Raw genomic sequence first — 20,017 nt, 5'->3', positions numbered from 1 at the left:
ATAATGCGAGTAAAAATGTCCTAATAAGCATCTCAGCATGGACAGAAGTCAAAGCATGTGCGCATTGTGGGGTGAAGGTCGTGGTCTCCAGATGAAGTGGCACGGAAGTGGATGACCGTGTGTTTTCTGTTGCTATAATGAAATACTTGCACTCAATTGATTCAGAAAGATCAAACTCTATATGGCTCATGTTCTGGGAAAGCTGGAAAGTCCATCAGTTGGGGACAAGCAACAGGAAAGGACCTTCTTACTACATGGCAGCTTGGGAGGAAGAAAGGTACAGTGAGAAAGAGCAGGTATCAAGTTCATGTCTCTCTTCCTTTTCTCAGGAAGCCATTGGTGCCATTGTAGAAGTCATGACCTCATCTAAGCCCAGTCACCTCTCCCAACCCTATTTATGCATGGCATCAATACATGAATTTGGGGACTAGTTTCTAGCCATGCCTTTTTTGGGGACACATTCCTGGATCATGAAACACAGACAAAAGCAGGGCAGGAAGAACCTCAGGGGAGCATATGGTACAGACAAGGGTCAGAGCACTATATCCAGATACACCATTGGCAGCAAGCAGGAACTTGGTGTAGAAGGACAGGGCCTGAGTCCCTGCTCCAGGAGCTCCCCTAGGACGGGGTTATTCAGAACCAAAGCCTGTGCTAATGATTTGGACCAGTGGGCAGTGGAGGACAGGGCTGGAGGAGAGCAGCTTGGCATCCTACCCCAGGAGACCTGGTACCCGAGTGGATGTGGTGAGCAGGCAACAAAGCATTGGCTTAAACATCACTGCTACACAGAGATTTTTGGAGAGAGCCCAGAGAAGGCAGCTCTTCCGTGCTCTGACAGCACATCTCAGAAATCTTGGGAAGGATGTCTTTCGCTCATACTTCCATCAACAATTCCTTTCTCCAAAGTAGGTCAGAAGCTCCAGAGAAACTTGCAGAGCAGGCATTGGATTTTTCTCCATCTTTAAGTTCAAAGAACATGAATAAGTTTGTTGGAAGAAAAGAAAATCATGATTTTAAAAAAATAAATCTGGCCGGGCATGGTGGCACATGCCTTTAATCCCAGCACTCGAGAGGTAGAGGCAGGTCGATCTCTGTGAGTTCGAGGCCAGCCTGGTCTACAAGAACTAGTTCCAGAACAGGCACCAAAGCTACAGAGAAACCCTGTCTTGATAAACCAAAAAAATAAATAAATAAATAAAAATAAATCTATAGTACTAGGCACAATGGAAACGGAAAGCTGATAGAATTAGGGAAAACTTTGTAGCCCAGCAAACATCCTTTTGTGAGGTCCGACATCTTGCTCAAGGATGGCTCTCTAAACAAGGCAGGGCATGGCCTTGATCACAGAAACAATAGGACCAGATGAGCCACCTGACCCTCTGTGTTGCAAGTTTGCATCTGGCCCCAATTATGACCAACTCTTCTCACTGAATCTGCCCTTCTACATTGGTCACAGGACAATTTACTTTCTCAGTGAACATCGAAAGCCTCCTGTATACTCCATAATCTCCCTTATTAGGAGAAGGAATTCCAGGGGTAAGGTGTCCCTATTTCAATGTGATATAAGAGTTTTAAGAACCAGGGTCACACGGCATCTTTCTTTGTATCTTTGGTGGTTCGGGACTTTGTCCACAGTCAGACCCTGATGAATACCTGCTGGATAAATAACTAGCTACAGACTTGGGGTAACATCATATACCTGGGAGGCTTTGGGGCATGAGTTGAGAGACGAGCCCATCCTGCTTTCTCACGGCCTCGGTACATCAATTGACTTGTCCACCCACATCCCCACTGTCTCTAGGTACCAGCATCATCGCATTGACGTATCATCTCTTTCTCCTTCTCAACCCATCTGCTTTGGGTGAGCTTGAATGGCTCTGGTGGGCATGTGGCCAAACCTGGAAAACCCCAGTGCACAGAATCTAGTGAATGACTTATCGTGTTTTGTATTCCGGAGGCAAAGGACACCTACGTTAGAAAATGATTTTATCCAAATACTCCCAGATGGTGAAATTCATAATAAGCTGCCTTCAGTGGCCATGGTCTCTCCTTGGAAAGGATGACAGATGACTACAGTACAGGTTATCCTGTCCTCAGACACTGAAGAACATTTATGCAGCCGACTCATTTAGAACAAATTAGATCTCATCTTACGTTGGTACAGCTTCCACGGGAACAAGAACCTCTTTGACCTGACACCTGGACCCAGCTCTGCTGCTGGAAGATATGTTTCCAAGTTTGCAAAGACTCAGGATGGAAGTCACAGTCCACCCTGAGATCTCAAGCTGCAAACACCTACATTAATACAAGCCAGAGAAAGAGAAAGAACACCCACGGCTCGGTCAGCATGTTGACTTTGGAATGAGACTTTCTCATGGTATGTCTCTGCCTATAAAATCCCATAGTTCGTGGTCAGGTCCAAATTTCTGCTTGGGGAGTGTCAGTAGTTGTGGTGACTTGAATGAGGATGCCCCACCCATGGGCTCATGTATTTGCATGTTTACTGCCCAGTTGATGAGCTGTTTGGAAGGATTAGGAAGGTTGTCCTTGTTGGAGGAGTTGTGTGCTCCTGGGGTGGGCCTTGAGGTTTCAAAAGCCAAGGCCAGGCACATTCTCCCCCCCACACTTCCCTCTCCCATTTAGAGATTAGGATGTAGCTCTCAATTACTCCTTCAGCACCATGCCTGCCTTGTTTTCCACCATGAGGATAATGGACTCACCCTCTGAAACTGTAAGCAAGCCCCCAATTAAATGTTCTCTTTTATAAGAATTACCTTGGTCATGGTGTCTCCCTACAGCAACGGAACAGTGACTAATACTGTAGTCAACTTCAATTTCCTCTCAACTACACATGGTCTCTGTTTGGTTTGGAAGACCCTGGTGAATGCCCACAAGATGCTGCTACTGTCTGCATCTGTCTATGATGTTCCAAGTCAGGGGGCATTCAATTCTCAGCTCTCTGAGAGGCCTCTTTTGGTCCATGGTGTTTGTAAGAGTCATTCAGCCCACCTGAGGGTCATGTGTGCTCCTCAAGATAAGGACTTAAGAGGGACCACCAACTTAGGAGTGAGATGTTCTGTTTCCTTGTGTTGGGCCCTGGACAGGGTAAAAGAAGAGTATCCTCAGAATGTCTTCCTCACAGCTGTCTTCTCTATGTGAGGCCTCCATGGATTGAATTCCACCATAAGCAGGAAGGGGAGAGGTAAGCAGCGGAGGTTGCAATGGAAGCCATTCTCACTCAAGAATGTTTCCAAGGGGGCTGGAGAGATGGCTCAGAGGTTAAGAGCACTGATTGCTCTTCCAGAGGTCCTGAGTTCAATTCCTCTCTATAATGAGAACTGGTGCCCTCTTCTGGCATGCAAGCATACATGGAAGGAATGTTGTATACATAATAAATAAATAAATCTTAAAAAAAAAGAATGTTTCCAAACTAATCTGGAGGCTGAGGGGATATAGCCTCACAGAGAGCTGGACCTTTTAATGAGTCAAACCCAGAGATGATGCAATGAGCTCTGCCCCAGAAATTCTTTTTGATTCTTTTATTGCACCAAAAGTCTTATTTTACTGCATCTGACATAGAGAATGAAGAGTGCAAAACTCATCACCTTAATTATTGATAAAGCAAAATACAGGGAGTGTCAGCTCTGCCAGGAGCATGGTCCCATGTCCTGAATGCGTATACTGCTCAGCGGATGATGGTGGCAGGACCCTCCCCTTCCCCAGGAGGAAGCTGCAACCATGCATGCTTATGGTTGCAGCTGCAGAGTACTGAAGTTTCCATCCTCTTTGCTTTCACACAGAATGCCCCTTCCCAAAGGGACATTTCTCTCATCTCTCTTCTCACTGAAGCTTTTTTTTAAAAAAAAAAAAAAAAAAAACATAGTCATAGGAATTCTCGGATCCAGTCAGTTCCTTCCCCTGTGGACCCTTCAGCGTTAGCATGACTCGCACTCTCTCCTCACATCTTGCCTGACAAAGGCTGCTTTCATCATTAGCTCTGATCTGTGATTGTATCCACTTCAATCCTCAGTGACCCCTCGCTTGTCAGGTGCTATAGTTTGGAGATGAGTGACCATGTGGCAGGCTGGCGATGAGGTTAGGGGACAGGAGCACATCTGAGAAAGACACCTGCAGGGTCCCCACAAGGGCTCCTTGCTTCCATGCTTTCGGGTGCTGTTATACATCCTGCAAAGGCACCTGGCTTTCCCTGCCTGTGCTCAGAACACCCCAGGGACTCCCGCCTAGCCAGGTCTTTTCCAGGGATAAAGAGGCAGAGGCTGCTCTGAACCTGCCAGTACACTAACTACCCAGAGGCAAAACATCGGGGCCCAGAGAGTTCTAATTTATTTCAAATGAGAAGGAAAACTGAGAATAATACTATGGCCTGAACTTGGGACATATCCATCTTCATAGCAACCTACTCAGGAAATCAAGTTTTTAATGCATTTCTATAGAAGGAGGGAGCCACAGAGATAAAAATGCCCAGGCACAGAAAGCCATCTGAGACTCTGAAACCCAACTTCAGAAAATAGTAAAGAGGTGGAAAACCAAAGCCCAGACATATTTATTGCTCCTCTCTACTTCCTTCCCTCCCTCCCTATATTAGTTCATTTTCTGTTTTCTGTGATAACATGGCTAACTGAAAGCAACTTAAGGAGGATGGGTTTATGTTGGCTCACAGTTCAGAGCAACACAGTCCATCACTGTGGGGCACCACCCATAGGGGACATGCCTGTTCTCAGCTGGCTTTCTTCCCTCCCCTTTGTCTCCTGTATTACATTCAGAAAGGTGCTCATCAGATCCCTCTGGAGATCTCTTTCTCTCTCACACACTAAGGTGTGTCTCCTTAATGCCCTAGGTGAGGCAGGGGAGATGGCTCAGTTCATGCTCCAGGGACCTGAGTTTGAGCCTGAAAAACTCCTCCAAAAAAAGCCAGGCTGTAGTGAGGAGTTGTGGGCAGGCCTGCTTTTCATCCTGCCCAGCTCCCGCATGGCTAGCCTAGCCCCAGAAATAATAACACACAAGTTATATTCATTTAAACACTGCCTGGCCCATTATCTCTAGAGAGTTAGTTACTGACTAACTCTCATATCTTGATATTAACCCATTTCTAATAATCTCGTGGTAGCACCACGAGGTAGTGGTTTACCGGAAAAGATTCAGCATGTCTGACCTGGTGGCTGGCTCCATGGCTTCTGCCTCATTGCCCTCTTCCCAGCATTCTGTTCTGTTTACTCCGCCTACCTAATTTTCTGTCCTATCAAAGGGCCAAGGCAGTCTCTTTATTGACCAATGAAAATAACACAATAGACAGATAACCCTCCTCCATCATTTCCCCTTTTTCTGTTTAAACAAAAAAGAAAGACTTTCATTTTAACATAGTAAAATTACACATAACAAAACAGTTATCAAGCAAGAACTACAGTCACAATATTTATAACTATATCTTTATCATAATAATGGAGAACTATGACTATCCATTCTTCAACTCCATCAAAGACTCCAGAAGGATATATTACCTAAGTAAACAAGAAGTAAGCAACTTCCAAAACTCTAGAAATGACAGAGACATCTCGTTGCCTGGACAGTCACCCAAAGTTCCTCTGTATCGTTGGGGCATCCATTTTCGGCCTTTAGGCCCATAATATCCAGCAGACATTTCCATGAAGCAGGAAATTTCAAAGGCAGTTCAGTCACTATCTGCTGTGTCCTGCAGAATGTCTCACAGACTCTTTCATGAATCAGGAACCCCGAAAGATCATCTCACCTTTAGGCAAGTTCAGCAGTCCTCTCTCTGCGGGTTCTCTGTGTCCAGTTTATACAACAGTCCAGGCAAGAGCAGTTTCTTGCCCAAAATGGCTATCAAACTCCATAAGGAGCCTCTTCAATGCCCATCTTCCTCTTGAAGTAGATTGGTGCTGCCAGGAGCAGACGTGTCTCATTGTCATGAAAAGTCCTAAGTTATTAAAACATTAAATGCCATGTTCTGTAGTCTTTGAAAGATATGAAGAATGCCTATCTGAAATATATCTATGCACATCTAGAAAATCAAACTAACATTACTACAAGCTTGACTATTATCAATGATTATCCATTAACAACCTATATTTTTAATTATACATTACATTTTTAAATGAACTACACAATCACAATACCTCAATCAAGAACAGAAATATATATACATATAACAAAATTGACCTTAAAATCCATACCAATGAAATTATTCATATCTATATCATATCCCCCTTTAAATGTAAAAGAACATTTATAAACAATATTTGGGAATATGGACGTAGTTATTTCTCTCCAAACTTCTTCCTGCTGCATAGGGGCGCTGTTAATCAGGTCTTTCATGGTAAAACCTATCTGCCAGGTTCATCTCAGTTGGCAGTTGAGTGAAGTAATTTCTTGAGGGTATTCACAGCAACCTTTCAGGAGGACGTGGTCTATCATACCATATTGGGATAGAAGCAATCCACAGGGTCTCATCCTCTGTGAAAACAAAAGAAGAACCTCCTTTCCAAAGCATCATATTCTTAGACCCAAATTCTGAAATCAAGGTATTTTCAAAATATCTATCTTGGATTAATTCTGCAGCATTTATAAGCAAATGTCTTTTGGCGACTGTTGCTCCTTCCTCAGCATTCAAACAATTAAAAGAGAGCATAATAGCATACAGTATCAAGATTCTCTGTGTATTTTCCATCTTTATGATGGCTTTATTTTAACCTCTATTTCTTTTATTTTTACTTTTACTTTTTGAGACTGGTTCTCTGTATATCTTTGTCCTGGAATAACTCTGTAGACCAGGCTGTCCTTGAACTCAGAGATCCCACTGTCTCAGCCTCCCCAGCACTGGGATTAAAGGTGTGTGCTACCACACTTTGAACTCACAGATATCTTGTCTCTGCCTCCCAGGCATTGGGATTAAAGGCGTGTACTACCACACCTTGAGGTCACAGAGGTCAATCTACCTCTGCCCCTTGATGTCACAGAGGTCAATATGCCTCTGCCTCCCAGGCATTGGGATTAAAGGTGTGTACCACCACACCTAACTACTCTCTTTCTTCCTTTTTTTACATTAAGAACTTTTAGCTTGCATATATATTTTTAACACACTGTAAAATATTTAGAGGTTTTCTTCCTCTTTGAATCTCTCTTTACTGCATATCTCTCTTTTTCTGACCACATGAGCCTTTAAGGAGAGGACTAAAACTGTGGCTTTTACGGCTGGAATTAGCCCATTTGTTAGCTTTCCAGCCCCGTGGCTGAGATACCAGCCAGAGCTGTGTTCACTGCCACAACTCTATGGCATTTCAAGGTCCTTGCTAGCAAGCAAGCTGCAGCATTGTGCTCACAGACCACACTCAGTCAGACTGCCTGCCTGAAACAGTCAGAGATTGCCCTGGCAGGGCAGCCCAGAAAGACAGCATTTTAAAACAGCACAGCTTTTTTCCTGCTATGGCTGAAACCAAAAAGCATGCATTCAGCTTTTTATCAACACCGTTTAAGTATTTCATGGCAGGACCTCTTAAAAGAGCTGCAGGATTTTGCAGCTAAAGCTGAGTCAGGAAGCCTCTCTTAGATGAGAGCGCTTGCTTGCATCTAGCAAGCAGAGCAGACCCGAGAAATTGCTGCTACCAAGAAACCATGCTTTACTCTATTCATTCCCAAGCTTTCTCAGGCTTTTTGTGGATTCAGTTATCCACGTCTGGGCGCCATCTGTAGTGAGGGGCTGTGGGCAGGCCTGCTTTTCATCCTGCCCAGCTCCCGCATGGCTAGCCTAGCCCCAGAAATAATAACACACAAGTTATATTCATTTAAACACTGCCTGGCCCATTATCTCTAGAGAGTTAGTTACTGACTAACTCTCATATCTTGATATTAACCCATTTCTAATAATCTTGTGGTAGCACCACGAGGTAGTGGCTTACCGGAAAAGATTCAGCATGTCTGACCTGGTGGCTGGCTCCATGGCTTCTGCCTCATTGCCCTCTTCCCAGCATTCTGTTCTGTTTACTCCGCCTACCTAATTTTCTGTCCTATCAAAGGGCCAAGGCAGTCTCTTTATTGACCAATGAAAATAACACAATAGACAGATAACCCTCCTCCATCACCAGGCTTTGTGGCATGCTCCTAATGCCAGCAAAGGGAAGTAAAGTAAGTAAAATCGAAAAACCTGGGGTTCAAAGGTCAGCCAGCTTAGTCTTCTTCTTGGCAAGTTCCAGCCTGGTAAGAGACCACATCTCAATCAATCAATCAATCAATGCAGATGGTGTTTGAAGGACACAAAAGTTGAAGCTGTCCTCTGGCCTCCACACACATGCACACACGTGAATACACCCTCCCCCGACCCACACATAGGTGTTTCTTAATCCTATAAAGTTGACAGTTATACAATTAATTATTATAGTCTCCCTTCCTGTCACGTGTCTATAAATGTAGCATGAGGGCCGACTTGTTGGGGTTTCTGTCCCACCCGGTACCCCACAACCGGCAATTCCCAAAGAAATTAACATGGAGTCTACATTAGGTTATAAACTGATTGGCCCATTAGCTCAGGCATCTTGTTAACCCTTGTAACTTATATTAACCCATTATTATTATCTATGGTAGCCATACGGCTTGGTACCTTTTTCAGCTGGGCAAGTTACATGCTGCCTCTACGGTGGTCTGCGCAGGAGTGGTGGAGGGACTTCCTCCTTCCTGGAATACTCCTGTTCTCATCGCCCCGCCTCTACTTCCTGTCTGGTTGACCTGCCTATACCTCCTGCCTGGCCAATCAGCATTTTATTAAAATACATGATTGACAGAATACAGATAATTCTCCCGCACCACATAAAATGTGTGTTTGAAGGAGTGGCAGGACAGCCTGCGCTACTGAGGGATATGCAGGTAAAGGCTCCAAGTTCTGTGACCAGAAAAGCCTATATGATACCCCAAAAGACCCCTTGTGCTGTTTGATTCACAGTGCCCAGGACCAGTCTAGGGCTGAGCATGTGGATTGGCCTTGGTGCTTATACCCTTTCTATCCTGTGGGCAGCTTTGTTCAACACCAACTCGGCGGGTCAAAGACCTTTCACATCCTCTCTATGCTGTGAGGGACACCAAAGCTCACAGTATATGGCTTGTCATGTCACACACACACACACACACACACACACACACACACAATAAATGCCATGTTCTGAGATGGAATCAGGAGAGAGATGAGCTTCAGAGCCCAGTGTAGCAAGGCAGGGAGGGTCTGGGTGTGCAGGTGAGTGATATAATTGAGTTTATATTTTAGAAGGATCACTCTGTCGCATGCAGAGGACGGATTGTAAAGGGAATGAAATGGAAACAGGATGGCAATCAGAGAAGCAGCATTAAAGCACGGGAACACGAGGATCTGAGTGCCTTTGGAGGCAGGATGATTGACAAGCAGCAAGTCATATGAGCAATGGTGACATAAGATCACTGAGCCTGGAGTTGGGGGTATAGACTCCCTAGATCATAGGAAGAAAGAGAAGGTCAGAGAGGGTCAAGGAGTGGGGAGAATGTAGGTTCTCCGGGTATGTGTTATTTTAGGGTGCCAGAGGACACTTGAGAGAGTGAGGGGCATAACAGCAGGGGGGTTCCCTACAAGAACCCCCATTCTTGCCCATTCTCCGCATTACTAAAGGCACCATAACAAATATGCCAAATTCCATTCATTTATCACTTTTTACTTTGTATTGGCATAGATTTTCTACAGTATGGCTTTCTAGGCCCCACAACAGAGAGACTTTAATTATAAAAATCACAGGGTAACGGCAGCATGCTGCATTTATTGACTGACTTGATCTTTCCAATACCCCTGTACCAAAGGTCTTAGTATCTACCCTAAAACCCCCCTTCATCCATTAGTCCCCAGACGGGTCATAAAGGTGCAAGGTGACAATCCGGCATCCCATACCTTCACTACTTCCATCCCTGAGACAGAATACCCAACGTAAACTATGTGAAGAAGAAGAACGTTTTATTTTGTCTTACCATTTCAGGGGCTTCAGCCTGTGGTTGGCTGGCTCCGTTAGTGTGGCCTGTTGGGAAACAGAATATCATGGTGATGGGATCGCATGTCACAGGAGGCTGCATGCCTGACAGGAAACACAGAGAGGACGCCTGCACACATGGGATTCCTCTTCCTTCCTCTTGTCCCATGGGGGCCTTCGCCTTCAGCGTTCAGATTAGTGTTTCCCTTCCTTAGTTAATCACCTCTTGAAATGTCCCCACAGACACTCAGAACAGCGCTTTACTAATCTAGGTGTCTCTCAAGTCAACAAAATTAACCATCACACGGAGGTAAGGTTGAAAGGAGAGCAGAAGGGAAGACAAAAAATCTTCATTTCTACCCCCTGGCTACTCCTTTGCCACCTTGGGGAAGTCACCGACCCGTCTGATTCCACAGAGACCCACACTGTTGGTATCAGGAACACGTGGATGGAGAGAGTCAGGGCCTCAGGCTTGCACTGACTTTCCTGGATATGGAGAAGACCTCCTCTTTTACCCTTCACCCTTTTACAACCATCTGGGCCAAAGGGGAAAGAAGTTACAGCCAGTTGTGGCTTCAGCTGGGACCTCTCTTTGCCATGGAGGACAGCCCCGGGGCCTACCCGATGTCCCTTCCTAGTGTACCTCATGTGGCAGATGAAGGTCCAGAGGACATCTCAGTTTCTAAATATCAGTGAAATGATAAGCGTCCCCTCTCCGCCACCTTTCATACCTCAACAAGAACACAACCCCATTCTCTCTATAAGCTGCGCAGCTGGGACAAGGCTCCCCCAGTTCCCATCCCCACTCGCAGGCTTGCTACCACTGTTTAAGCAAGATCCCAACCTTTTCAGCCTGAGCCCCAAGTTCAGGTCCCTGCACTGAGGTAGAGGGATGAGCAAACAGGGTGGGTAGTCTCTGGGGTTCGGGAGGCTCAGAATCAGCCACAGCAACCAGAAGAACAAAGTCCTCCTACTGCAGTGATTCCCTGGAGAGGTTGCCATGGTAAAGAAGGATGGTAGAGCAGCTGGTGCTCTAAGAACCATCAGCATTATCAGAGGCTACCGGTGGTGCACACAGACCCACCCAGCTTCATCCCATCCAAACAGTGTGAGGCAGCAAAGGCTTTTTTGGTGTGTGTGTGTGTGTGTGTGTGTGTGTGTGTGTGTGTGTGTGTGTGTAAGAACACAGGGTCTCGAGAATGCAGCCCCCTGGACATGTTTTCTTTCTAATGACCAAGAATCCAAGTTTGGCTCAGTTAATTCTGAGGCTCAGCGTTTACTTGTAAACTTTGGAGGCTTTTTGAAGAAACCAGCAAATTTAGTGTGTGACTACTGTCACTCAAAACATAAAATTGGATTACCAAGATGCAAAAGAGTAACGCTGATAGGAAGAGATTCTCACCACTAGGTCCTGTCATCAGGATGAGGAGAGGATACCAGAGAGCTTTATGGCCAAGCGACAGGGAGAGGTTTTGAGTGGAGAAAGTCCTGGGTGGCCATTTTTTTCCACCTGCAACTCCTTCTCCTCACACATCCTCATTGGTGGAAACCTGTATTCGAGACTCTGATTGGTGGAAACCTAGGTAGTGCTGCTTCTGATAGGTAGGGGCCTGCTTGGTTGCACATTTCTATTGATGAATCCATGTAGAGTACAGATTTTGATAAGTGGGAGAGTTGGAAAAGCTGGTCTGCTAACTATCTCAAGCCATCACACTGCCTATATATAGACAGATCATTTCCATATTGCATCCAAAAGAGACATGCAGCCAAGGGTAGAGCTCAAACTCAAAACACCCTCCTCATGTTGCTAAGCCTACAAGAGTGGGATGAACACAAGGCAGATAATCTCAGAACAGGCATAATTTAATGACCAAATAGGAGGCAAATACTCCAAGCGGAGGCAAGAAAACAAAGAAGATTCTACAAGATTTAAATTCATTGTGAGAAACTGTTTGAAATTCAAGTAATTTTGTACTCTAAGCCTCTGCTACCAAAAGTCCCACAGGTAGTTTAACTCCTCTGAAGCTTGAGTCTCTCCTTCGCAAAATGTGGCCTGGTGACTCCACAGTGACATTGTGTTAAGTGCCATAACCGCCACGAGATCACTTTCAGGGGGTCTGTAGGGAACGCGGAATATCATCGTTCAGTAGATGAAGATTATGGTGAGCAATGTGTTGTGAGCACTGTGCGTGGGAGATGATGGAGTGGATCCAGAGCTGGGAGAAAGAGAATGCATCAAAAGCCTTGTGTGGTGCTACCCCCTCCTTCGGCTCCTGCCAAGCTCACTATCCACCTTCCTCAAACAGGTTTCTTCTGTTTGAGACACAGACACAAGGCAGAGAGAAGGAGATGGGAGCAGTAGCCTGATGGACCACAATCGAATGTGTACATGTATGTGTGCTGTCTGCGCTGGCCCAAGGGGACACAGAGTAGGTGATGTTAAGGCTGGAAGAACCCCATGCCTATTATCCCTGACCTTTGTAGCTTTGCCTATCTTTGGGTCACCCATCACTAGACTTGCCATCTCCCTACTCCTGGGACATCCCTAGAAACCATGGGCCTCCAAACTCTCCTTGTAGCCCACTGACACTGTGGAAAGACTTTTCTTTCGACTACCGTGTTCTCAAAGTCAAATGTTACTAATATAAAACTTCCTACATTCCTGCAATGGAAGCAGAGGAAGGTGGGAGCAGGAACTCAGGTCACCCCTGCCTACATACTGAATTCAAGGCTATCCTGGGATAGAGATCCCGGAGGTGGGAAGGAGAAGAAGAGTCAACATTAAATTGCCCATTAGACCAGGAACTAGAAAATCTTTTTTCTTCTACATAACATTTAGGAGAATTGTATTTGATTACATTCAAAAGGCTCTCAAAATCTACCAGCAAAAGAATAAAGTTGGGAAAATAAGTAATACTTCGGTACACATTCAAAACAATCAATTCAGTTTTTGGTTTTTTTTTAACTTCATTCTAAAAAAATAAATTAAAAAGATGAATAAGGTTTGGCTGATTTATTTTCTTCTGTTTTAAGCCAGTAGCTTTGGATCTATTCTGCTATTACAAGACACTTCCAGCACACAAAAAAGAGAGCCGGGGGGGGGGGGGGGGGGTTGGTCAACCAGAGACAACATAGAATCATCTAAGAAGGGAGTCTCAAGAAAGGGTGAACCACATGAGACTGCCCTATGGGCACGTCTGTGGGAGGCTGCCCTGATTGTACTAACTGATGTGGGAAATCCAGCTCACTGTGGGCGGCACCATTCCCTAGGCAGGGGATTGAAAAGGGGGAAAAGGCGAGCTGAGGGGTAATTGTGCATGCGTGCAGGCATCCTCGTCTGCTCCGGCTGTGCATGTATGACCAGCTGTTTCCACTCCCTGCCTTGACGTCTTTACAATGATGGACTGTAACCTGTCACTGGGCACCTGCACAAGCCCTCGCTCCCCTGGGTTGCTTTCTGTCAGGGTATTTTCATAACAGAAGCAAAACGAGGACAAAGAATGAATAATCAAACGACCTTGTATTTATCTACTATGTCATGTCAACAAAATATGAATTAGCCTGTGGGTGGGGGTGCCTTTTATTTCTGCTTTGTAATGGAAATTTTCACGTTCAAGGGATTGATTAATTCAAGTGTACTTGTAGGCCCAAATTCGCCACTGGCTAGACTCCAATTCTTATGCTACTTGAGGAACTTAATGCCTGTCCCTGACCATCCAAGAGGTTTGTCTTATTATCATTCTCACTGTGGGGAAAGAGAAACTTAGTGTGTCAGAGCCGCTACAAAGGCAGGTCTGTTAGCTATCAGAACCCGGGCTTGGAAGGACATTTCTAAAATGCTGTGGGCCCAGCACAGTGGTACATGTCTGTAATCCCAGCCACCGGACAGCTGAGGAAGGAGGATTGCCATATGTCAAGGTCAGGTTGAAATACATAGTCAGATCCTGTCTCAAAAATGCAGAATAAGCAAACAAGCAAACAAAGGACTCTGAAGTTCATAGAAGAAACCCAGGTCCTTGCTTCAGCAAAGTAAACAAAACAAAACAAAACTCCTAAAGAATATTCCAAGGCCAACTGGAGACATCCCATCATTGCAAGCAAAATGAGAGAAAATTCTTTTTTCCTGATTGGAAAATGGTTCGTATCATTAGCAAAAGTGTTTAGGTAAAAGATCTTTTAGAAGATGATGGAGCCTGAACCTGGTGGTCCACTGGTTGGTGTTTCTGTATTCCAACCTCAGTCCTTCATAGTGAATCGTCCCACTACTATTTGAGTGAACCCAGCAAACCATGAATCTTATCTACAAATAAGAATTATTGTATGAATGAATTTATAAATATTAGCCACAAAGGAGAGCATTTTTGTTCTTATTTTTGTTCTTGTTTTTGTTGTGATTTGTTTTTTAGAAACGATCCCACTGTCTAAAGACAAAGCCTTGGTTTTCCTAGACACCATGTAGCTCAGTCCAGCCTGGAGCTCACAGAGATCCTACCTGCCTCTGCTGGTGTTAAAGGCGTGTGCTACCACACCTGATAAACGAGAACATATTTTAAGAATTAAAATTAACAGTGATGCAGAGATAATCATTTTTACAGTAACAACTGAGGTTAGGGCAATAATAAGTATGTATCTCTTGGGAGCTTAGACTTTAAGATAGCTACAGAAGCTAAACATTCGTAAAGGACTCTCTGCCCAGGACTGTTTTTCCTTACCAAGCCTGGAGGCTCAACCAAAGCAGGCCATAAACTCAACAGGTGCTCGATTAAAAAAAAAAAAAAAAAAAATGTCAGATGTCGCTGAAAGCCCTAACTTTCCACAGCAAGGCGGACTTTACCTTAGCTCATCATGACACCTAGTGGTGACTGCTCTCCCCTTTTCTCCAACAAGATTATCAGGAAAACGCTGTTTCCTTGAAGCAAAAGCCTTCTGAGACTCAGCTGTGAGCCAGAGACATTGACTGCCTTGGATGTCGGTACAATGATAGAGTACTTGTCTAACATGTATGAAGGGTCAATTTACAGTATCACAAAAATTAAAGAAACAACAACACAATCTCAATAAATAAAATAGGTAAAGAATTGTCCTTCTTTTCAGTGCCGGGAATTGAGCCTAGGGCTTCACACGCACGAGGCAAGCATTCTAGCATAAGTCACAGCTCCAAGTCCCTTCTTCCTTGTTTTTTCTCGAGACAGAGTCTCTTCATAGTGTCCAAGGGAGCCTTGAACCTACTCTGTCCCAGGCTGTCCTTGAATTTGGGGTCCTTCTGTCACAGCTTTGCAAATGTCCGGGGCTACAGGCCTGCACCACCAGGCTAGCCTAAGAACAAGCCTTTCTTCCAAACGTATCTCTGACTCCCTTGACTCTCACCCCCATTCCACTCCTCCCAAAGTTTCCTGCCAGGTTGGAAAAGCTCAGTCTTGGGCAAGAGCAATCCCTGGACCGGATTTCGGGCTGCCACTCTGGGAGGATGACTGGACGCTCCACCCATCCTGACCTTCACTCGCGCCGCAGAAGGCCTCTCCCTCAGGAAGCTTCTGCCTCCTCCGGCGTCCTGAGTCCCACCAAGGTCTTGCCTCGCTGCCCAGGGCTGTTCTTTCCTTGCTGAAGTAGCTCTGGAAGCTCAACAGGTGCTGCACTAAAGGTTCTAACTTTCCACAGCAAGGCGGACTTTACCTTGGCTCATCATGACCCCTAGTGGTGACTGCTCTCCCCCTTTTCTCCAACAACAAGATAGGCAGGAAAACGCTGTTCCTACTGTTGAAGCAAAAGCCTTCTGAGCCCAGCTGTGAGCCAGGGACACTGAACGCCTTGAATGTCAGGTGCCTGCCCTCTGTGGGTGTACAGGCCAGCGACACTCACCCCTCCCCAGTATCAGCGTAGCACTGACATTGCCCCACGGCAGGAAGGCAGGAAGCGGCCCAGGAACCTGAGGCTCCCGCATTGTGAGACCGGCGTGGAGAAACGCGGCTGAGCCGTGGAAACTGTCCCTACTGCATGGAGTATCCTGCTGATCATCCCCTTCCAGCATGATTCGGTCCCACGTGTCAAGGTGGTATTCCAATTTCACTCGTCTTCAGCAAAGATTCCCAGAAAGGCCATAAGCAAAGCCATGTTGGATTCTTTTATTCCTCCCCATCCTCCTCTGCAAGGGAGGGCGAGGGAGGCCCTGTCGCGCCCTCAACCTTCAGTTCCCCCTGTGTCTGCTTCTGCTACCTCTTTAAGCAAATGTTGAGAATCAAATCTTAATGCGATAACATTTGGGAAGCAAACTAGACCTGGGAGCCTCGCTGTACAAGCATAACCAAGCTGGTGAAAATGTTCAAATGGCAAAAACAAACGGGAGGCATTTTCACCTGACCCCATCCATGGAAGTGCCGTGCAGGGCCAAGGCTTATGATGGAGTTACATCTCAAAAACCCACTCAAAAACCAAATGCTGAAAATGCATTTGCTACATCTAACTTACATCACAGTATGGCCCAGTCCACCTTAAACACGGGGCACTTGCCTTGGCCTGCAGCCAGGCAGCCTTCTAACCCAAAGCCCATTTTGTAACAGCACATGGAGTAGTTTCCGTAACCGAATGGGCATGGCACCGACCGGTGTGAGGATCAGAATGAGCCCGTGGCATGGGAAACCCAAGGAACTGATTTTATACACTTGTAAAGTTTAAGAACTGGGAATCAAGCGTTGTAGGTCTGGTTTTGGCCAGGAGATACAAGAGAAAATGGAGAAATATTTCACTCCGTATCACTGCCATTGATCAAAATGAAACACAAGGCAAAAAAAAAAAAAAGAAAGAAAGAAAGAAAGAAAGAAAGAAAGAAAGAAAGAAAAAGAAAAAAGAAGAAGAAGAAAAGAATCAACAACGTCTTCTGGTTAATCCTGTTGTCAATTTGATTGGATTGGAGGGCAGCTGAGGCATGCATCTGGCCAGGTTTGTGGGGGCATTTATTTCTAGAAGGGTCAGCTGAAGAGGGAGTACATTCCCACCGAGAGGGTGGCACCTTCTGGTCCGGATACAAGAGGTCTGGAGGGAAACATGGCTGCTTCGCCTGTCCACCTTGGCTCCTTGCTTCCGAGAACATCCGCTCTGCTGTTGCCGCTGCTGCTGTCATCCTTCACAGGCCACAAAACCCAGTGTCTTTGGCCTCCAGTGTGGAGTGAAAGCAGAGGCTCTCCTGGAACCGTGTAGGCTTCTGTTGCCAGTCCAGGAGGGCAGAGGCGTCCAAAATTATGAACTAAGTAGCTACCAGTTTCTCAGGCTCTCTAACGTACCATATACCAAAGTGCCAGTGCCCTTACTAGGTAAATAATGGTTCATCTAGCCTGATTGTCTCCCATTCTGCAGGCTGTCTCTTTATTCAAAAATAGGTAAATATAAATAAAGCAATAAAAATAAAGGGACATGAAACGTTGATTTGAAAAGAAGTAGTTCTTCCAAAGATATGCAAATTAGGGTCGGAGGTGTAGCTAAATGGTAGAGCTTATATATACACGCACAAGGGTTTTATCCTCAATACTTCACCAAAAAAAGGAGACACAAATCACCAATTATATGACAATTAAAATAAAATCGTTTCATTTAAAGGCAAGACATTGAAGACCTGCAAAGTTTAATGCTAACCAAAGTATCTGTGGAAGTGTTAAAGTGGTATGTTTTCAAAGAAAATGTTCATATAAGATGTAAAATAGTACATGCATTTATCTTTTACCTTGTAAATCACTCCTAGAAGTAAATCCTAAGAAAACAGTTTTGAAGACAAAGACAGCCTGCAGAATGGGAGAAAAATCCAGCTAGATGAACATGACAGGATTAGTATCTAGACTATATAAAGAACTCAAAAACTAAACAATCGAATAACCCAGTTGATAGACTAGCAAAATCAGTAAGCAGTTCCCAAAAGTTGAAATACAAATGATCAATAAACATATTTTTTTAAAATAAAACAAACAAAAACTGGAGGCTCACTTGCCATCTGAAAAGTGCAAAACAGAATTACATTGAGATTTCATCTCCCCAAGTCATAATGACAGTCACTAAGAAACAAGTAACCAGAGATGCTGGTGAAGCTAAAGGGACTCTTCTACACTTCTGGTGAACATGCAAACATGCCCTGCCACTATGGAAGCTGGTAGGCGGGTTTCTCAGAAAGCTACACAGACCCAAGATATGGCCCAGTCATGCCTACCACTTCTAAATCCTCACCCAAAGGCCTCCAAGTCAGCACATCTCAGAGACACCTGTGCACCTGTCCACAATGGCCAACTTATGGAACCAGCCTAGGTGTCCAGCCACAGAGAACGAATTAAGAAAATGTGATCTATGCACAAGCTCTCTTCCAGCTAGAAAGAATAACCAGTAAAAGTAAGAAACTTTTACTGTTTGTAGGAAAACAGACACTGCTAAAGGTCTGTTTAATAAGGTTTGTATTAAGCAGAGCAAGCTAGTCTCAGTGATTCTGAGATTTTATACATTAATAGATGCATAAAATCATGTGTGCTGAGAAAGAAGCAAAGCTGTCTAGGGATAAGTAAACAGGGCCCAATAGGAGTGGGGAGAGTTAGGGAAAGGGAGGGTAGGAAGAGTGTGTGGGTGTGCTCAATGCACAATTTGTACTCCCGTACAAAAACATCCTTACGAACAATGTTCAATGAAAAACAATAAGGCAACTGACTAAGAACACAAAGACACATTAAAGCAAAGGTGTGTGTGTCCTAAAATAATTTGCTGCCCGTATAGTAATAATTTTTATTTATAAAGCTGATAATTTAATAATGACATAACAGATCACTGATCCTGTACTATCCTATCTCAGTTTCAGATGTGCTAATGTGACTCTATGTTTTTAAACATAAATACGTGTCACCCAGACCACACCAGTGAGCCTTATCAGCTGGCAGATGTGAGAGTTCCCTGTAAGCCCACATAGAGACTGCACGCAGTTGCCTGCACATTCACTGTTCATCCTGCCTACTTAGCTCTTCCTTTCCCCCTTTACTGTCTTTCTTTAGGTCCTTGCCAGAATCCTGAGCCTAATTGTCCTGATACCATGGGCATTCTTCCTCTTACTGAAGGCACCAACCCCATCTCCACACAGCTGCTTGCAGACCCCACCCCGTCTGTCTCCACACAGCTGCTTGAATACCTCCACTACCGAATCCACCGCTTTCTTAGACCCTAACTTAAAAGGCATTATTTCTTCTCCATCTTCCCCAGTAGCTACCAGAACTTGCAACTTGCTTGCCTTATTTTTGCTTTTCTCTCAAACTCTTAATAAAATGGTTTTAAGCTTAAAGGAAAGGGAAGGAGAGAGACAGACAAACAGACAGACAGAGTGGACTGGTTTTACCTATGGCTGGATGTAGGATGTTTACTTTCTTTGTAGAGAGTTTTAAATCTAGACAACAAGCGTGCATTGTTTTAACATTTGAAAAATGTAAATTAGCTTCAGAAGGAAATAATAAGCCCCACCTTGATCAGCTCAGTTTCATTCAATGCCTGACAGCTGAGGAACATACAGGGGGAATTAGAACCACAAAGAAGCTGCATTCTCGGACTCAGGGTGAACTCCACGGTTCGCAGTTCCCTTTGGGGGAGCGTGATCTTTCCTGTCAGGCCCAGGACACTAGCCACAATGACAGCACCACACACTCCATAGGCAATGCTGATTCATAAAGCTCACCGCCATCAGCAAGTGGCCTTGCTGGGTTTCCTGTGTCACGGGTTTTCCTGTCTAGAATGGATCTTTCCCTGGGCTCCCGTTTTCAGTAAATGTAATTACATCCTAATGGCATCCATCTCGGTCTGTCACTTTTTCCACTGCTCCTATTTTTAGCCAGCACAACGGGAACATTTGTCCTCCCATTCACTGATGAGTTTTTAGGCCACGCTTTGGCTTTTAAGATGACAGTTGCCCTTAATCTCATTGCGGATTCTTGAAATAACAGCCTGTAATTAAGACAATGGAGCACAGGCAAGCTCGTGCAGTAGCAAGGGCG

The sequence above is a fragment of the Myodes glareolus genome, chromosome 18, assembly GCF_982192425.1.
Source record: "Myodes glareolus chromosome 18, mMyoGla1.1, whole genome shotgun sequence".
NCBI lineage: Eukaryota > Metazoa > Chordata > Mammalia > Rodentia > Cricetidae > Myodes > Myodes glareolus.
The sequence above is the reverse complement of the archived record's forward strand: the minus strand, read 5'-3'. Positions refer to the sequence as shown.